The sequence below is a fragment of the Sus scrofa genome, chromosome 14 (assembly GCF_054392235.1).
Source record: "Sus scrofa isolate SSC_HxYL_T2T_F1_AM1 chromosome 14, Sscrofa_HxYL_maternal_Yorkshire_Landrace_v2.0, whole genome shotgun sequence".
NCBI classification, from domain to species: Eukaryota; Metazoa; Chordata; class Mammalia; order Artiodactyla; family Suidae; genus Sus; species Sus scrofa.
This window is the reverse complement of record NC_139396.1, coordinates 89,800,276-89,819,009: the sequence shown is the minus strand read 5'-3', so window position 1 is coordinate 89,819,009 and position 18,734 is coordinate 89,800,276. Positions and strand designations below refer to the sequence as shown.

Sequence of the window (18,734 nt, the reverse complement as noted above, 5' to 3'; positions counted from 1 at the left end):
CTATTTCTTGGGCCGCTCCCGCGGCATATGGAGGTTCCCAGGCTAGGGGTTGAATCGGAGCTGTAGCCACCGGCCTACGCCAGAGACACAGCAACGCGGGATCCGAGCCGCGTCTGCAACCTACACCACAGCTCACGGCAACGCCGGATCGTTAACCCACTGAGCAAGGGCAGGGACCGAACCCGCAACCTCATGGTTCTTAGTCGGATTCGTTAACCACTGCGCCACGACGAGAACTCCTGTCTCTGCTTTTTATATCATTTGTCTGCTCTTTTGACATAAGGAGAAAAACCATCGGTCTAACTAGGTTTTCCTTTTGTCGTCTTCTGTGTCTTGAGAATTTGGCTTGTTGACCAGTAAGAAAACTGTCTCTCCCATCTGGAAGGTACATGTATTACATGTGTATTTGGCAACCAGTCAAAGAGACTGGGATTGTGAGCCGCTCTATCAAATAGGTCAGAAGCACAAGTAACAACCTAGGCTTGTGGCTATCATCTCTTTGTCAGACTGTGCAAGCTCTCAGGCGAGTTTGTTATAAGGATGCCCAATCCAGATGGGCCTCTGCCGTCTCACCCTCTGTTGCTTTGCTAGTCTCCCTGTGCAAGGAAGACCTTTACTTTCTTAGACTATTGGTGGGTGTGAACTTTCTGGACTTTGTGAGGGTTACATTTTTTTAACTCTTATAGGATGCTACTTTTATCCATGGTTAAGCCATAAAAAGATTTATTGGTTTGAGTCACTATTCTGATCCTACTAATTGATAGCCAGATGATGGAGCCTCTGAATTGGAAAAACTTCTGAAAAATTTGTAAATTTTTAGAAAGCTGTCATCATAAACAACAGATTTATTGGTACCTACTGAAAAACTGGTTTCCTACTGTTACTTAAAAACTAGTGAGTTTTATATTTTTATACCCAATTCATGACTAAAGTTTTAAAGTGAAAGCTGGAGGATCTCTGGTTTTGTATGTCTATGTGTGAATGTTATAGATGGGCTATTTTTCTACCTTTGGAAAGTATTGTCAAATTAATTTGTAAAAAAGCTGGATTTAGTTACCTAAAACAAATTAAGGACTTACATAAAAATTCTCAAAAATGTAATAGAAACTAGCCCAAAAGTTTTTCAGTTTCACATGATCTAGGATTAACTTTTGGTAAGTAAAAGCAAAAGTCAAATAAGCTTGTGTTATCTTGCTAAAAAAAAAATGTCAGCAGGAAAAATAGCTTGGAACGATGCTGATTTTGTCTAATATCCCATGGTTATTCTAGACATAGTTTTGGGAACAAGTGATTTAGATAGATGTAAGTGGGGTAATACTTAAAAATAGCTTCTAGGATCTGTTGGTAACATAAAACTTAGAGTTTTGCTAAGTTAAATGATGGGAATTTACTGACTGTTAAGATCACTTCCAAATAAGATAAAATGCTGAAACATCAATCACTAAATAAGTCTAAGTTTACCTACTTTTGTCTTATTACAGAAAAACTAAAGGTGTTTTATTCTATTATAAACATGTTTTGTAACACATTGAAAACAAATTATTCTATGAGAATATATATTTCTAGAAATTATGTGATGTATTCATAAGTTTGCCAAATCAAAAAACACTGATATAATAGTTCACAATTGCTTCTTAGTTTTCAGTAGAAATTAAGATTTCCAAGGCTTAAGAATTGTGATAAATCTATATAACAAACTACCAAAATTAACAAAGGAAAATATTTTCATATGCAAGGAAACTTTTTTAAGTACTTAAGAAATAAAAATGCATTTTGTTATGGTTAAAGAAATGCATTATGTTAAGTTTTGGTTCTAAAAAGAGGTTAAATAGAGAGGGAGAGAGACAGAAAAGGAAGAGAAGGAACAAATTGGGACTACAATTTGATACTACAGGACCCTTGAACCAAATGGACCATATTATTCTGAAATCTGTTTTTAAAAAAGAAAGAAAACACTAGGCAGAGCTGAACATAAGCTGGAGACTTCAGGAACACAGATTTCAGAGTATGAAAAAGCAAAAGTATTAGGACATCTTCCCTGGAAAACTCACAAAGACAACTGAATAATTCATGACAAAGACTGAAGCTAAAATCTGGCAACATGCCTTAAACAATCTCAATGACACACAAAAGATACCCCAAGAACTAAAATTTGGAGAGTTCTCTGTGCGCAAATTAAACTAACAAAAAAGGATGAGGGTAATGAGAGAAGAAACACAAAACCAAGGTAAACAGAAGACAGTCGTGTGAGTCTGTACTAACAATGCCACATTATTCAGAAGATTCTCTAATACAAGTCATTCATTCGTTAAACACGTATTGTACCTTTTAAGGTGGCAGACATTGTACTGGGCACTGAAAACACAATGTTTGACAAAACTGAAAGCTCCTGCTCTTAGGGAGCTAATAACTTTCTGTAAGTAAGAGGCTTACATATAAACATAATTATAAATTGTGATACATACTATGAAGAAAAAAAAGCACAGGAAGCCTAGCACAAGGAAACCATAACCTAGAATGAGGTCTCAGGGGAGGATTTTCTTGAAGCACAGTTCACTTGTGCATATGTGTGTATTTGGAAAAGGATCCCCCCAACCCCGGACTGAGAACAACATGGTGTAAAGATTCTCAGGAGGAAAAGAAAGAGAAGTGCCAGCTAAAGCAGGAAGATGGCGAGTCAGTGGGAGACAGGAAGGGGCTAGATCATGGAAAGCCTACTAGGTCATGTGATGGATTGGATCTTTCTCTCCTGAGGTGATTTAAGCAGGAAAGTCACATGACCTGACTTGAATTTCTAAAACTCACTGAGGTTACAATATGGAGAATACAGATGGAAACAAGGCAGAGGAAAGAAAACCAGTTGTAACTTGGTTGTAATAGTTCATGCCATTGGAGAGGGTGGCAGCTTGGACCATGATGTTGCAGATATCACTGGAGCAGTAGCAAGAGACTGAGACGCATAAACAAAATCACATCTTAGTGGCTTAGTGATGGCTCTGATGAGGGGGGTGAGGGAAAGGTTGATCACTGATGCTATCTGAACCAACTTAAACTCACTTGTATCTTTTCCTTTGGAGACGGAGAGTAGGTAGGGGATTCTTATGACTTTTAATCTATTTTCTGCTACAACAGTCCCCCCTCCTTTTTTCTGCCATTTACATGTTGGTAAAGCTGGGTCTTTTGGCCTATGAAGTATCTCATATTCACATGTGACTGATTACTGCCTTGTGCTATTGATTATCTTTCTCCACTGAAGGTAATAAAATGATAGCTCTGAAAGCTCCACTGATTCTGGTTCACATTACTTTTTCCTTTTGACTAGAATACTTCATGGGTTACACTGTATACCTGCTATTATATCACATCCTGAGATAATAGCATTATCAGTCAGTGCTCCATTAGTGATGCTGGGATTGGGAGCCTAAGTGGGGTCAGAATGATCCTCCCATTATTAAGTTCTTCTTCTCACCTTTTTAATAGTTCTAGCATTCACTGATGGTAGTCACCTCGATTCCTCCAAAACTGACTTAGATAAAAGAGAATAAAAGCACACAGAGATTATAGCAAAACGAGTTGGACTCCATCGCCCAAGCTAATTTTCTTCTAGCTGTTTTGGGTACATCTTCTCAATGGCTGCTTTAATTCTTCTGATTCAAAATGTAAACATCAAAGTCTTATTTTCTGTTTCTTTCCCCATCCCCTCTGGTAATTTCTATTTATGCAAAAATCTCTTGCAAACTTCTATCTATGCAAAACTCTCATAAAATTAGAACTATAGCCTTAATCTGAGTGGCAATTTTCAGTTGCCAACTGGTCCCTTACTCAGCCATAAATCACACTTGTCACCTTTCATTTTCAAACTGCCTTAGGACCTCTCCTGTTCTGCCAATGATACCATGATTCTCTCAATCACCATTGACTACTCCTCCTCCCCACCCTCCCTCACAGTCTACATCAATAAGTTGACAATTCTGTGCAATGTCCCTCCAACATATCATTCTCATTTTTCTCTTTCCAAATTGCTGCCACCCCTCCAGCACAGGTTATTATCTTTTGCCAAAACTATTGAAAATAGCTTTTTAATGGCTTTACCAGCTTCCATGCTCCACCCTGAACAGTCCACCCTGAAAGTAGGGGTGGAAAATATTCCCCAAAAATCCCATCTAGAATCATGTAATTCTTCTGTTGAAAGAGCTTCACTTGCTGCCTGTTAGCTACCGAGAGAAACCAAGCTGTTCACACCACACTGAATCTGTCTCAACTGCCTCAGTAGACATTTTTCCACCTGTGCATTACTCAGGCCTGTACCACTGGACAGCTAGTCCCTGAGCCTCCTCCCAAGAATCATGTATACAGTCAGCCCTTCCTTCCTGCTGTCCAAACTATCCTTGATTACCAGCAACCTATTCATTGTTTTTCCTCCTAAGTGACATATATATTTTTATTGCCAGTTATTTGAATCACGAAGGTGTTATTTTCTTTTTGTAACAAATTCCCCTTCCCTTCTCTAATTCTTCCACCCTATGGGAATAATTAATTGTGCTTTCTTCCATAATTGTTCTTCATCCTATATAAAAATAGACACATGTTTTTTCTTGCCTCTTGTCTGTTTGAGCTGGGACGGCAGGACATCGGTCTTCTCCTGCCCTTGGCCCATGATATACACCATCAGTTCCCCTGGTTCACAGGCCTTTGGGAAAAGAACTGGAATTACACCACTGACTTTCCTGAATCTCCAGTTTGCAGATGGAAGATGATGTGACTTCTCACTCCATGATCACGTCTTTTTTCTGGGCACTTAAGAGTGTTTTTCAAAATGAAGAATATGTAATTATGGGCCTAAAGATGGAGAAGAAGAAATGTGAACTTAGTGAACCTACTTGAACAGAAAGCCCTTGCTTACATGTAAACTGAATGGTTCTCATCTTGCCCACTTTTATTATTTTGAGATTATCACAATCTATATAACCTAAATATGATCATAGCTTTCTATTTAGATTTCCACTGGTGAAACACATTTCATGGACATATTCTATTTCCTTTCCTTTTAATTACTAGCATTTTTAAATATTTCTGAAGCCAGATTATTTATTTAATTTTTTATTTTAAATTGAAAGTCAAATATTCTATTTTGTCTTTATTAGTTTTTTAACAACTGAAACTGAAAATGAGAATGTATGAAAATAAAAAGCTACCTTTCTTCTTTTTCTAGGTCTATCTTTAGAACAGTGTTACTGGTTTGGCAAATAGCTATTTGCATTTTCCTTAAATTTCTAAAATCATGAAAAATATACAGGGCCCTATATTTTTATTCCTCTATGAATTTTTTAATAAAATGGAGATTTAATCACTTAAAATACCTGATAAATTCTATAGAAAGAAGACATTATTTTTTTATTTAGATAAACTGACATATAGCATTACTTTTCATGTATGACCTAATGACTCAGAATTTATATACACTGCAGAATGATTACCGCAATAAGCTTAGTCAACATCTGTCATCACATACAACTACAGGATTGTTTTTTCTTGTGATGAGAACTTTAAGATTTACTCCCTTAACAACTTTAAAATGTGCAGTATAGTATTATCAACTATAGTTGTAATGCTGTATATTACATTCCCATGACTTATTTTATTAGAAGATACTATTTTTTAAATTATAGCACAATATTTCACTAAAACATTCCACATTTCTGTAACATACTCAGCTATTTATTAATAAATATTGGCTGTTTTGATGAATTTTATAATTATTTTCATGATGAAACATCTTTTTATATGTAAAAAATACACATCTGATAATTTGATTTATAAAATACTGTGTTTTATATATATAGCATAAATATATATATTATGAAACTAGCTTCTCTCATATAATTCACATAGACTCTTGTCATCTCAACATATAGAGATTTGCTCCATTCATATTAATAATAGCCTCATTTTCTATAATATAAATGGTCCTCAATTTATTCTACCATTCACACAGAGGAGCATTCAGTTTATTCCCTTTTTAATTATTATACACAAGGCTGAAATAAATATCTTTGTATGTAAACCTTTGTAACTACAGTTTTTTTCAAATCCCATTCTCAGAAATGAATTCCTGGGTCAAATGGCATGCACAATTTAAATTCTAAAGAGACAGCTAGATTACTTTCCAAAAGTAATAATGTACTCTTATACCAAGAGTATAAGAATAGAAGTATTTATTTCTCTGCACCTCTTCTAATAACATGTTTTTTTTCATTTCTGTCAAATTATTACTTGAAAATTATCTCTGAAGTTTACCAGTACATGCCCATTCTCTAAGACCCAGTATAAAATACCATATCCTTTATGAATTCTTTCTTCATTTTTTCATCCTAAATAGCCTTGCTTTCCTCTGAAACCTTTGTAGCACATGTTTTGTCCTTTTGTGGAACTTTTGATAGCACACTTTCTGTTGAACTGAATTTTCTTATTTTATATCTCTACCACATTGTAGCACAAAATGGATAGGTCATGTATCTTACTTAGTCTTAAAACTTCCTTAGCATTAGCACAAAATTATTGCATAGGAGATTCTCTACTTTCTGCTTAATGGAATCTAGTTGATCTATCAGAGAACTGGGAGTTCAAGGCTAGGAAATAAAAGTAGAACTCTGTGTCCTCTTAGAGGAGACTGCAAGCAGATTGCTGCAAAATTCTATAACTGACAAAACAGTTGAACAAAATAGACATATCATGTTTACATATGGAATCTACTGCTTGAACATCCATGGTAGATGAAATCAATTTACAAAGAGTATGACAGCATCACAATGTTTATAAGCCAGAACCATGGACAGAACAAATCCAAAAAGAAGCACAACATAGTAAGAAAAGCACTTTTTAAAAAATGTACAGGTGACTTATTTTAAAATGAACTCAGATAGAAGGCTTACCAGTGACTCAGTGGTAATGAACCAGACTTGTATCCATGAGGATGTGGGTTTGATCCCTGGCCTCACTCATGAGCTGTGGTGTGGGCCGCAGACGTGGCTCGGATCTTGCATTGCTGCGGCTGCAGTGTAAGCCATGTAAGCCAGTGGCTACAGCTCCGATTCAACCCCTAGCCTGGGAACTTCCATATGCCACAGGTATGGCCCTAAAAAAAAAAGAAAAAAAAAAGGTAACAACTAAGAATTCAATTGACACGAATTGATAAAGTTGCCTTGCATACATTACCCATCACACACACACATACACACACACACACACCCCCCTGTGCAGTAGATATTATTATAATGCACACGTCATAAATGGGGATTTAACTTTCCAAAGGTTATTGATGTTACATATAAGGGAACTGAGCTGAAGACCCAAATCTATTTGCATCTAGACTGCCTATAACGTCCCACCCATAAAGGTCTAACACAGAAACCAGTGGTTCTTTGGCAGAAGTGCTATAGGAACCATATTTTTATTAAGGGGAGAGAATTGAAAGATGACATCCAAACCTGTCCATAGAATTTATACTATTAGTATAAATAGTATAAATTTATATGTTAGTATCTCTGTGGAGTCTAAAGACCACAAGAACAAAACAAACCAAACAAGGAGTGTTCTACTTAACTGTTACTTCATAAGGATAAAGAAAGGCCCCAAGATGACAGAAGTCTATTTTTAAAATATATAAACCATGCAATATAAATTAATGAGTAACAAAATATATCTATTGAGTACAAATAGCAAAATCACTTAAAACTGTGATAACGTTCAGCTTCTAAACATTTTCTTGGCTGAATGTACCATCTTCTGAACTCAGGCCACCTATCATGTAGTAGAAATGTTAAAGGCCACATTAGCCCTCCCTTGCTCAGAGCCTCAACCAGTTCCTTTAAGTTCATCTGGCCTAATTCTCCTTTTTTCCAAAGTTACCAATGTCTGCTGTTCTCCTAAATACTGGCCTCTTAGTTCTCTCTCACTTTTTCCTTGAGACAAGGAGGCACTGATAAAGGCATCTAAATTCAATCTCCCTTCACTGGATTAAATTAATGAAGGTCTGTCTCTGGGCAGTGGCTTCCATGAACTCTGTAGCCCAATCATGACAGAGACTGAAATCTGTAAGATAAAGAGCTATGATATACAAAGATTCAAGTTAATATTCTCAAGGTTACTGCTGTAGAATCCTGAGCAACATAGTTAAACTACTTCTTCCTTAGTTTTCTCATTCATGTCAAGATCATCATAGTATCTGCTCCATAGGATTTTTATAAGGATTAAATTAGATGTTGCATGTACTGCCCATAGTAAATTCCCAATTTGTGGATGATAATTATTACTGTAACCATTAGTGGAGTCAGCCTCTTTGAGACAAAACTAAAAGTAAATTAAACTCAATACTACCTAAGGCAATCTACAGATTCAATGCAATCCCTATCAAATTACCAATGACATTCTTTACAAAACTAGAACAAAATATTTTAAAATTTGTATGAAAACACAAAAGACCTCTAATAGCCAAAGCAATATTGAAAAGAAAAAAATGAACCTGGAGGAATCAGGCTTCCTGATTTCAGACTCTACTACAAAGCTACAGTCATCAAAGTGGTATGGTACTGGCACAAACACAGAAATACAGATCAATGGAACAGGATAGAAAGCCCAGAAATAAACCCAAACACCTATAGCCAATTAATCTACAACAAAGGAGGCAAGAACATACAGTGGAGGAAAGATAGCCTCTTCAATAAATGGATCTGGGAAAACTGGAGAACTGCATGTAAGAGAATGAAATTAGAACATCTTCTAACACCATACACAAAAATAAACTCATAATGGATTTAAGACCTAAATGTAAGGCAAGACATTATAAAAGTCCTAGAGCAAAGCATAGGCAGAATGCTCTTTGACATAAATCACAGCAACATCTTGTTTGATCCACCTCCTAGAATAAAGACAATAAAGACACAAACAAACCAATGGGAGCTAATTAAACTCAAAAGCTTCTGCACAGCAAAGGAAACCATTAAAAAATATATATAAGAGAGCCCATAGAATGGGAGAAAATTTTGGCAAGTAACTCAAACGACAAAGTTTAATCTCCGAAGTTTAATATCATACAACTTGAAAAAACAAACAACCCAATTGAAAAATGGGCAGAAGACCGAAATAGACATTTCACCAAAGAAGACATACAGATGGCCAGCAGGGATGTGAAAAAATGCTCAATATCACTGATTATTAGAGAAATGCAAATCAAAACTACTATGAGGAACCAACTCAGAGTTAGAGTGGCCATCATTAACAAGTCAACAAATAAATGCTGGAGAGGATGTGGAGAAAAGGGAATCTTCCTGCACTGTTGGTGGGAATGTAAATTTGTACAACCACTATGGAAAACGGTATGGAAGTACCTCAGAAGACTAAATATAGAACTACCATATGATCCAGCAATCCCACTCCTGGGCATATATCCAGATAAAAATTTCATTGAAAAAGATACATGCACCTGTATGTTCATCGTAGCCACTAGTCACAATAGCCAAGACATGGAAACAACCTAAATACCCATCGATAGATGGGATTAGGAAGATGTGGTATATATACAATGGAATACTACTCAGCCATAACAAGAAAAAATAGTGCGATTTGCAGCAACATGGATGGAACTAGAGACTCATACTAAGTGAAGTTAAGTCAGAGAGAGAGACACCATATGATACCACTTATACGTAGAGTCTAAAATATGGCACAAATGATCTATCTACAAAACAGAAAAGATCATGGACATGCAGGACAGACTCGTGTTTGCCAAGGGAGAGGGAGTGGGATGGATTGGGAATCTGGGGTTAGTAGATGAAAACTCTTGGATTTAGAGTGGAGGGCAATGATATCCTGCTGTATAGCACAGGGGACTATATATCTAATCACTTTTAATGGAACATGATGGAGGATAATGTGAGAAAAAGAATTATATATATGTATGACTGGATCATTTTGCTGTACAGCAGAAATTGACAGAACACTATAAATCAATCATAATAAAAAATTTAAAAAAAATAGACCTCATGCCACTAAATGTATGGATCAGAATTCATCAGAACAAGTCAAATATTTCTATATCTGGTCTATCATTGCAATACTATATAATCTTTTCCTCTGTTTTAAATTAAACACCAATTTCTTGTAGTCTGATTTCCTCTGAGCATATGCCTTTGATCCAGGCTAACCCACTAAGTCATTTCAAGGCAATACTTTTAGGAGGGTCTCCAGGTAAACAATAGGCAGCACTTATTTGGTATTTACACTAATAAAATCATGCTGTTGGTATATTAATTTCTTCCACTTTCCTTAAAAGGATTAAATTAGCTCACTACCTTTATACCACATGTATAGGAAAGTTTTGCTTTTTCTATTCTAACAAAACTTGACATCATCATGATTGGAAGCAAGCATGTTATTACATTTTAGTTCAATTAGTCAGTCATACAGAGTAGAAGGGAGGGATGGAGGAGGGAAAGAACAGCATAGTAAGCACTATGTCATCATTTAACTCCTCACAAGGATTCTAAGTAGTTATGAGAAAATGTCTATTCCAAAATATTAATTATTCAGTCAGACAGCGATTTCCTGTCTGTTCTAGATCTTAAATTATTGTATAAATCAGGAAAATGCATCAAGGAGCTGTCTACTCAAGAAATGCACATATGAGTGGAGGTTCCTTAGCTTTGGCTTTAGCTTAGAAAAAGTTCAATGCAGGGAAAACCTAAGCAAGTCAAAGCTCAAGAGAAAGCAAAAAAAAAAAAAAAAAAAAAAATCTGAAAACCACAAGGGGAAGATGTCAAGTGAGTAGAAAAGAACAAGCCGGTACAGAGAAAGAGAAAGAAAGGAGAGAGAGTGTGTGCATGTAAACTGGAAGCAGAAATCCAAGGGTCAAAAAAAGAAAGAGCTACAAACACTGTAGGTTCGCATCTTGTAAGTGGGAAAAAACAACCAAAACTCTAAAAGTCTAAAGTCTAAAATTGTCACAGCCAAGTGGAATCTAAGGACAATGACAACTAAATGTAATATGGTATCCCAGATAGGATCCAGAACAGAAAAAGGAAATTAGGAAAAAACTACAGAATTCCGAATAAAGTATGGACTTTATAGTGTATCAATATTATTTATTAATTGTGACAAATGTACCATATTAATCTAAGATGTTAATACTGGGGGAAATTGGATGCAGAGTATATGAACTCTCCATACTATCCTCACAATTTTTCTTTAAACTCCAAAGCATTCTAAAATACAATGTTTATTTAAAAAAAAAAATTCAGTAGTTTAGAAACAGGGTAATCTCATTCCAAGGAAAATTGTCGAGGCATAGATCCATCTCTCAACTTTACCCTCAGTAGGAATAAGGACACTCAGGGACAAAATACTGGTACAAGTGTTTACCCAGTGAGGCACATTTTTTTACTTTACATGTAAATTACCTACCAATTAAGGTATAAAAGAGCTGTGCCTTTAAAAAATACATACACATTTTCTTAAAGTTCTCAAACTTTAAAATTTAATCTCAAACAACCTTCTGTTTATTTAAACAAATTACCTGGAAAATGCAATCTTCATCAGGTAATACCAACTAAGTGTCTCCTTAAGCATACTAAAATTCTGTAGCTAGAGAAAGCCCAGAACATCAGACCAAAAGTAATTAACTAGCATTTTACACACTGCAGATGGATGATATTGTAACCAAAGCGGAAAAAAAAAAAAAAAAAAGGAACTCAGTGACACTACTATTAATTTTATTTTTTTAAAAAAAAATAATACCACTAAGCAGAAAATGGTTCAGTGGTAACAGAATCATTGTGCACATAGTTGAGTAACCAGTTACTAAATAACACCCAAGTTACCTAACAGAGGGCCCTAAAATACAAGGAGAGACTAGCCTCACATTACACAGGATATCTACCTCTATCTTTCCACACGTGGAAATGTGTTTCTGTCCATCTGCAGCAACCTCACATCTCCCTTCAGTCAGCTGTGCCCGAAAAATATGAAAGGGACCCAAGGCCTACTGCGTCCTTTGAGTTCACGTAAAATCAGGACACTTTCAAAGGAATTCTATTGAATGTCAGGTTTGAGTCAAGGTTTTAATTTCACAGTAGATTTAACTGAAGAGATTTAATTTTACCAAATTAAAAACGCATGCCTTACAACTACCCCAAGCCCTCCAGGAGTGAACTCAGACGGAGAAAGTTTGGTCAGAGCTTTGACTAGAAAGAAAAATGCAGTGATGCCAGATGCCCTAGTTTAAAACCTCTGAGGCTCAGAATGGAGGAAAATGGGAGAATTAACACTCTGGAAAAAGGATGCTGTTCTTGCTGACTGGAATCAATTTTTTCAATCAAAGGGCATCCATCTGTCCTCAGAACACTCCTCCACAGTCCACTTTTATACATGAGTAACACAACTTTTGTCCAAACAACTCCTAGTATGGAGAGGAGGAGACTCATGGCTAATATTAGTAATCAATAACACTCTAGTGTCTTCCATGACTGTAAACATGGGTGAGATAGGAAGGGAATAAAAACCACCTGCAAAAATGTAGTCATGTAAAGGAAAGAAGAAGGGGAGGGGGAGAAGCAAGGGAATACAAATGCTGAGGAGAGAAAAAAAATGAGTTGTGACTAATGTTAATACCTTAATAGCACATGGCAGAGACTGACAGACGGTTCAGCATTAGCGCACCCTCACAATGATCCTACAATAGAGATATCAATTAAAATGGAAAAACCCAAGGGCCACTGGGCTTTAAGTAGCTTGCCTTTAAACATTCTTAAATTCTAGGCATAAGACAAAATTCAATTCTTATAACTCTCTGAACCCTTGTTTTTTTCTGCTTTTTTATCCCATCTGTCCAAGAGAGAAAGTGAGCACCTGGGTAATGTAATGCATAAGATAAAGTGAGTTCCCAAAATTTCACATTTGTGTATAAACTTCAATTATCCATCTAGGTTGTAAACCTCTTAAGACAAGGACCAACAAGTTCATATGCTTACAAGGAAAAATATTTTACACTTAAACTTGAAGAATCAAAAACTACACTTCCCTAAAAAGTTGAGCTTCCAGGAGCTGAACTGAGGCATTCCACCAATGAAATAAAACAAAATAATGGTGCTCTGTTACACAGTAAAAAGTTGATATGTCAATCTGCAGATCTATATACTTGAGATAGCATTTTATTGCATTTAAAGTACAAATCAATTAAAGTAATAGATAAATAGTAAAGAAAAAAATGGGCAGTGATTTCTACCTCTGATGATACTTGATATGGAAGTCCTACAACCTTCTTATGAATAACTAAAAATTCAACTACAATACTTGAAAATTGTTTAAAGAAATTGGATTGCTACTGAGAAAATGAAACTTCAGAGGTCAAAATCCAGGAGAGAATAAAACACAGCAAGATGAGTCAAATATTTCGTGTCCAGCTTCTCTCCTGGTGGCATATACATATTTTTTTTCTTGGTTATGGGGAGAGCTTGAAAAACCGAGAAGAAGATGGCTGCTATGAAGTCATCAGAGAATTCAGAAGCCTTTCAGAGCTGAGGAGATTAAAAATTTCGGATTGGGCTGCTGATTTAGGCAGGACTGGAGGATCAAGTTTCTCCAAAGAAGGAAGATGCAAGGAAGTAAGACCAACAAACAATGTATTTTCCCTCAGTATATGTGTACTACTACACAGGGCAAGAGGCTGGAAAGCCAGTATGAAAATGCTGAAAAAGAAGGACAGCCTCAAGAAGGTGGAGAAAGAACTTTCTTCCCCTCATGAATACATCAAAACTACAACAACATATAGAGCAACTCCTGCTAAAATTGGCCTGAAAACTAGCAGAACACCTTTTCTACAACTAAGGCTATAAAAAAGGATCCACATAGTCTGATAAAAAGGGAAGAGAAGGGACCTGGTTGGGACCCACACCCTAGTGAGGGACAGAAGAAGAGTGGGGGAATACAGAAAAAGAGGGGGACATCACAGGCTCAGGGAACCTCCCTGGGGAGAGAGGGCTTCAAGCCACATATTGGACATACTAGGACTAGGGTGTGACAGTGACAGATTAGACCCTTAGCTGATGTGAAAATGAGTGGCGTTTACCAGAGGCTGTAAGAAAACAAGGCTCTGCTCTAGAAAAGCAAGAGCACAGTGTGGAGGCAACTAACTAAAAGCTGCCTCGCACTCTGGCTGGCTTGCCAGGACCGCCCCAGCACACCCTCCCACACCAAACTCCTACTCCAGTACTTTTTGTTCCAGCACTACTCTCCACCAAGGTGGAGGAGGCCACTGCCATTGAGACTGTGCACACTTAGAGAAAACAGAGCAACCTCAGACCCCAGGCCCGCCCCTGTCCAGGGCTGAGGCAGACAAAATGTAAGAAACTATAGAACTCCTAGATGAAAACATAAGCAGTACATTCTGTAACATAAGTTTTAGCAGTATTTTTTGGATATGTCACCTCAGGCAAGAGAAACAAAAGCAAAAATAAATAAATGGCTCCTAATTATATTCCAAAGCTTTTGCACAGTGAAGGAAACCATCAACAAAATGAAAAGACAACTTACTGAATGGGAAAAGATACTTGCAAATGATATTTCTGATGAGGGGTTAATATTAAAATATATAAAAATTCATACAACTAAATATAAAAAAACTAAAACCAACAATGCAGTTAAAAAATGGAGGAAGACTCTAATAGACAGTTTTCCAAAGAAAACATACTGTTGGCCAAGGGGTACATGAAAAAAGCTTTAGCATCACTCACTAATCATCAGGGAAATGTGAATCAAAACCACAATGAAGTATCACTACACACCTGTCTAAATGGCTATCATCAAAAGAACAAAAAATAATAAATGTTGGTGAGGATATAGAGAAAAGGTAACCCTAGTGCACTGCTGGTAGGAATGTTAGTTGGTATGCCACTACTGAAAACAGTTTGGGGCTCCCTCAAAAAATTAAAAATGTAACTGCTATATGAGTTGGCAATTCCATTCCTGCATATATATCCAAATAAAATGAGAAGCCTAATTTGAAAAGATAAATGCACCTCAGTGTTCAAATAATTAGTTAACAATATCCAAGATATGTAAATAACTTAAATTCCATTAACAGATGATAAAGATATGGTGTAATCTCTATTATGGAATATTATTCAGCCATAAAAAAGCAGGAAATTTTGGAACTCCCTGATGACTCAGTGGGTTAAGTATTTGATATTGTCGCTGCAGTGGCTTGGGTTTGATCCCTGGAACTTCCACATGCTAAAATAAAAATAAATTAAAAATAGAAAAGAATGAAACTTTGCCATTTGCAACAATAAGGCTGAACATGGAGGGTATTATAAGTGATATAAATCAGACAGAGAAAGACAAATACTATATGTTTAATTATACATGGAATATAAAAATAAAACAAAAGGAATTAATATAACAAAATAGAAACAGACTCAGATACATGGAGGGAGAGGGAGGAGGGGAATGGCAAGATGGTAGAAAGGGATTAAAAATCAGAAACAACCCAGATATAAAATAATGAGGTTCAAGGATATAATGTACTACAAACAAGGAATATAACCAATACTATATAATAAGCTTAAATGGAGTATAATCTATAAAATATCTAACCACTATGTTGTACACATGAAACTAATATTATATTATATTAACCAAAAGTTAATTAAAATAAAGATGGAAATGGCTAAAAAACAGTTTTTGAAGTAGTATGGTGCATTAAACTAGAAAGTGAACTTCAATACCCACCAACAAATATGGTTTCATAAAGTAATACCAGATAGCAGTGAAAATTTGATCCATGCAATATTATGGATGAATCTTACAAACATAAAGTTGAGACATGAAAGGTAGTTACAAAAAAGTACATACAATATATTTCCATTTATATTTACTTCAAGAATAGGCAAATTTTATCATGATACAAATTAAGATTATTTTTATCTTTGATAGAGTAGTGACCAATAAATAAATTTTTGTTCTTAATATGGGTATGTTCATTTGAGAAAAATTCAGTGAACTCTACACTTACGATTTAGGTACTTCTAATATTTTAAATAAATAAAATTTACTTTCACTCAAAAAATCTTATTTATCTACTACCCTTTTCCTGTTAACAGAAACTAAATAATGACAAAATGAATGTACATGTAATATATACAATTTTAACTCAAAATACAAGGTTTTTAAAATACATTAGGCATTTAAGTGTGCAGAGACTGTATACACACAGTATAGTCACATTTTGAGCCAGATAATGCAGTATTGCTAGGAATGCTAGATTTTATTAATGAAAATTTTATAATATCCTGAAAAAAACATCATGAAATTAAAATATTACTATATCTGAACTCTGTATAATATTCTATGTTCTTTCACATTTATGTATTATTTAAAGTTATCTTATTATCTCATTTAATGAGATGTTCATTTAAAGATGTTTCATTAGGAGTTCCCGTCGTGGCGCAGTGGTTAATGAATCCGACTAGGAACCATGAGGTTGCGGGTTCGGTCCCTGCCCTTGCTCAGTGGGTTAACGATCCGGCGTTGCCGTGAGCTGTGGTGTAGGTTGCAGACGCGGCTCGGATCCCGCGTTGCTGTGGCTCTGGCGTAGGCCGGAGGCTACAGCTCCGATTCAACCCCTAGCCTGGGAACCTCCATATGCCGCGGGAGCGGCCCAAGAAATAGCAACAACAACAACAACAAAAAAGACAAAAGACAAAAAAATTAAAAAAAAAAAAAAGATGTTTCATTAATATCACCAGGAAGAAGGCAGAATAGAATTTTTTTCTCCATTTGACAAATGAAAAAAACAAAAAAGCTAGCTTCAGAGGAGTTCATCTGTTCATGTTTACATGTCTAGTACATGGCTAAAGTCAAAGTCTATTATTCTGGCCTGCTTGGGATCTTTTCTTATGTATTTTAATGTCAGTACCCCCTTTCTCTTTGTCATTTTGGTACTGTATAACAAGGTCTCTCACCACTACCCCTTGCTGTATTTGGTAAGAAGTCAGTCATATTCTATCTACTAGGAATCAGAATCTTGAATTGAGTAATACAGAAATTTAAAGTAGTTGAATCTGAGAACATACTGGCAGTGCCCTAAAACAAAAATGGTCTATTCATTTCTACTATCCAAATTCCTAAATCTTTCCAGCATCTAAACTCATTTTCCATAACTTAACTGTTCAACCTTTAATTTGTAGATTACTCAGTATTCTTTTAGACTAATTAGCCAGAGTGGGAGTTTCCTGGTGGTGCAGCAGGTTAAGGATGTGGCATCGTCACTGCTGTGGCTCGGGTCGCTGCTGTGGAGTAAGTTCAGTCCCTGGCCTGAGAGCTTCAGTATGCCCATGCTGCAGTTGTGGCAAGGAAAAAAAAAAAAGATTAAACATAGTGGGTTTCTATTGCTTACAACCAAGAATGCTAAGAGTTCTGTGGTCTACTAATAAATTATAGGGGCAAGTCTATTCCATTCCTTCCCTCCAAGATCAGCACCTTCTCCAGCTCACCAAGGAACATTCCATGTGTGCCACAAGGAAATACTACTGCCATTCACTAAGATAAAATACATAAAGTTGGGTATTCATGCAACTGAAGATGGAAGTTAATAAAGTTGAATAGAGAAATGACAATCTTGAAGGAACTTCAAAAAAATCTAATTGAGATTTTCATTCAGTTACGTTAGAGTTTCGTGATAACTCTACTGTAGAAATTGTGGTTTCTGCAGATGAAAATTTCAGTGTTAAGTACTCTGCAATTTGTCCAAAACTGTGCAATGAAAATAACCTTACCTCTATAACCAAAAAATCCAATTTAAAAATTTTAAATTTAGCTTTCCCCATGAGCTGATTTTTTCCAAAACGAATGTTTTATATTTGATTCAAAATTATGGCCTTACCTCACCTAAATCATTACTTTTCTCAAACTGAAGAAAAAAATGAAAATTTTAGAGATAATGGAATTCATTTATTCAGGATGCAGAAGGAAAAGGCAGAAACACAATGTTAAGCACAGGAGGTAACAAGAAATAAGTGAGGAAGGGATTTTTTTTTAATAGGATGAAATTTGCCAGCAAAACTAGTTTATGTCAAAAAAAATAAAATATTTTAAAAAGAGGCAAGGTATGAAAAAATAAAATCCTTAGTGGGAAGTAAGAAAGCTGACAACATTGTCAGTTGTCACTTGAGAAGAAGCTCCAATAGAGAAAGTTCTATTTATTTTTTTGTCTAAGAAAAATATGATCAACTACACAAAATATCCCGAGATACCAGCTCAAGAGACCAACAAACACTTAAGACATCTTTTGTGGCTAACTGAAGATAACCAAAATAATTCATCAAATAGTCTTTATTTTATAACCCTTTGATAAGAGACGACTGCAACTGATAGGAGACCAATGCTTATTTTACCCAACGTATTGACCAAATCCACACAAAACATTAATCAGTCTTGGCTTAAAACATAAAAACAACTCAAAAAAGATGCAAAGAGAACTCAGAAGCATTCTTGGGTAGTCTGTCAATGTTTATTCCTATACCTTGAAATCTTCCAGCCTGCCCAGCCATACTGATAACTCAGGCTGTCAAAGTATGAACACGAGCAAGAACCTCACAAATTCTTAGTCTCAAATATTTGTTTTCTTTCTTCTTGCCTACCCAGGACCATTCTCAAGTTATCACCTCATACCTCCCTCTCATAGC

The 18,734-nt window shown here is 35.8% G+C and overlaps 1 long non-coding RNA gene across 7 annotated transcripts in view; it reads right to left on the bottom strand.

Moving 5' to 3' along the window:
- The window catches only part of LOC102165048 (uncharacterized), a 1,242,341-nt gene that overhangs the window by 127,787 nt on the left and 1,095,820 nt on the right, over positions 1-18,734 (bottom strand). For 2 of the 7 annotated variants that reach the window (XR_014827977.1, XR_014827978.1), the window contains one exon: positions 1,466-4,839. The exons of 2 other annotated variants lie outside the window; for them this stretch is intronic. This is a non-coding gene — a long non-coding RNA (uncharacterized LOC102165048). Of the gene's footprint in view, positions 1-1,465; positions 4,840-15,385; positions 17,388-18,734 lie in introns of those variants that run through there. 3 more of the 7 variants (XR_014827981.1, XR_014827979.1, XR_014827980.1) reach the window with 2 other exon arrangements.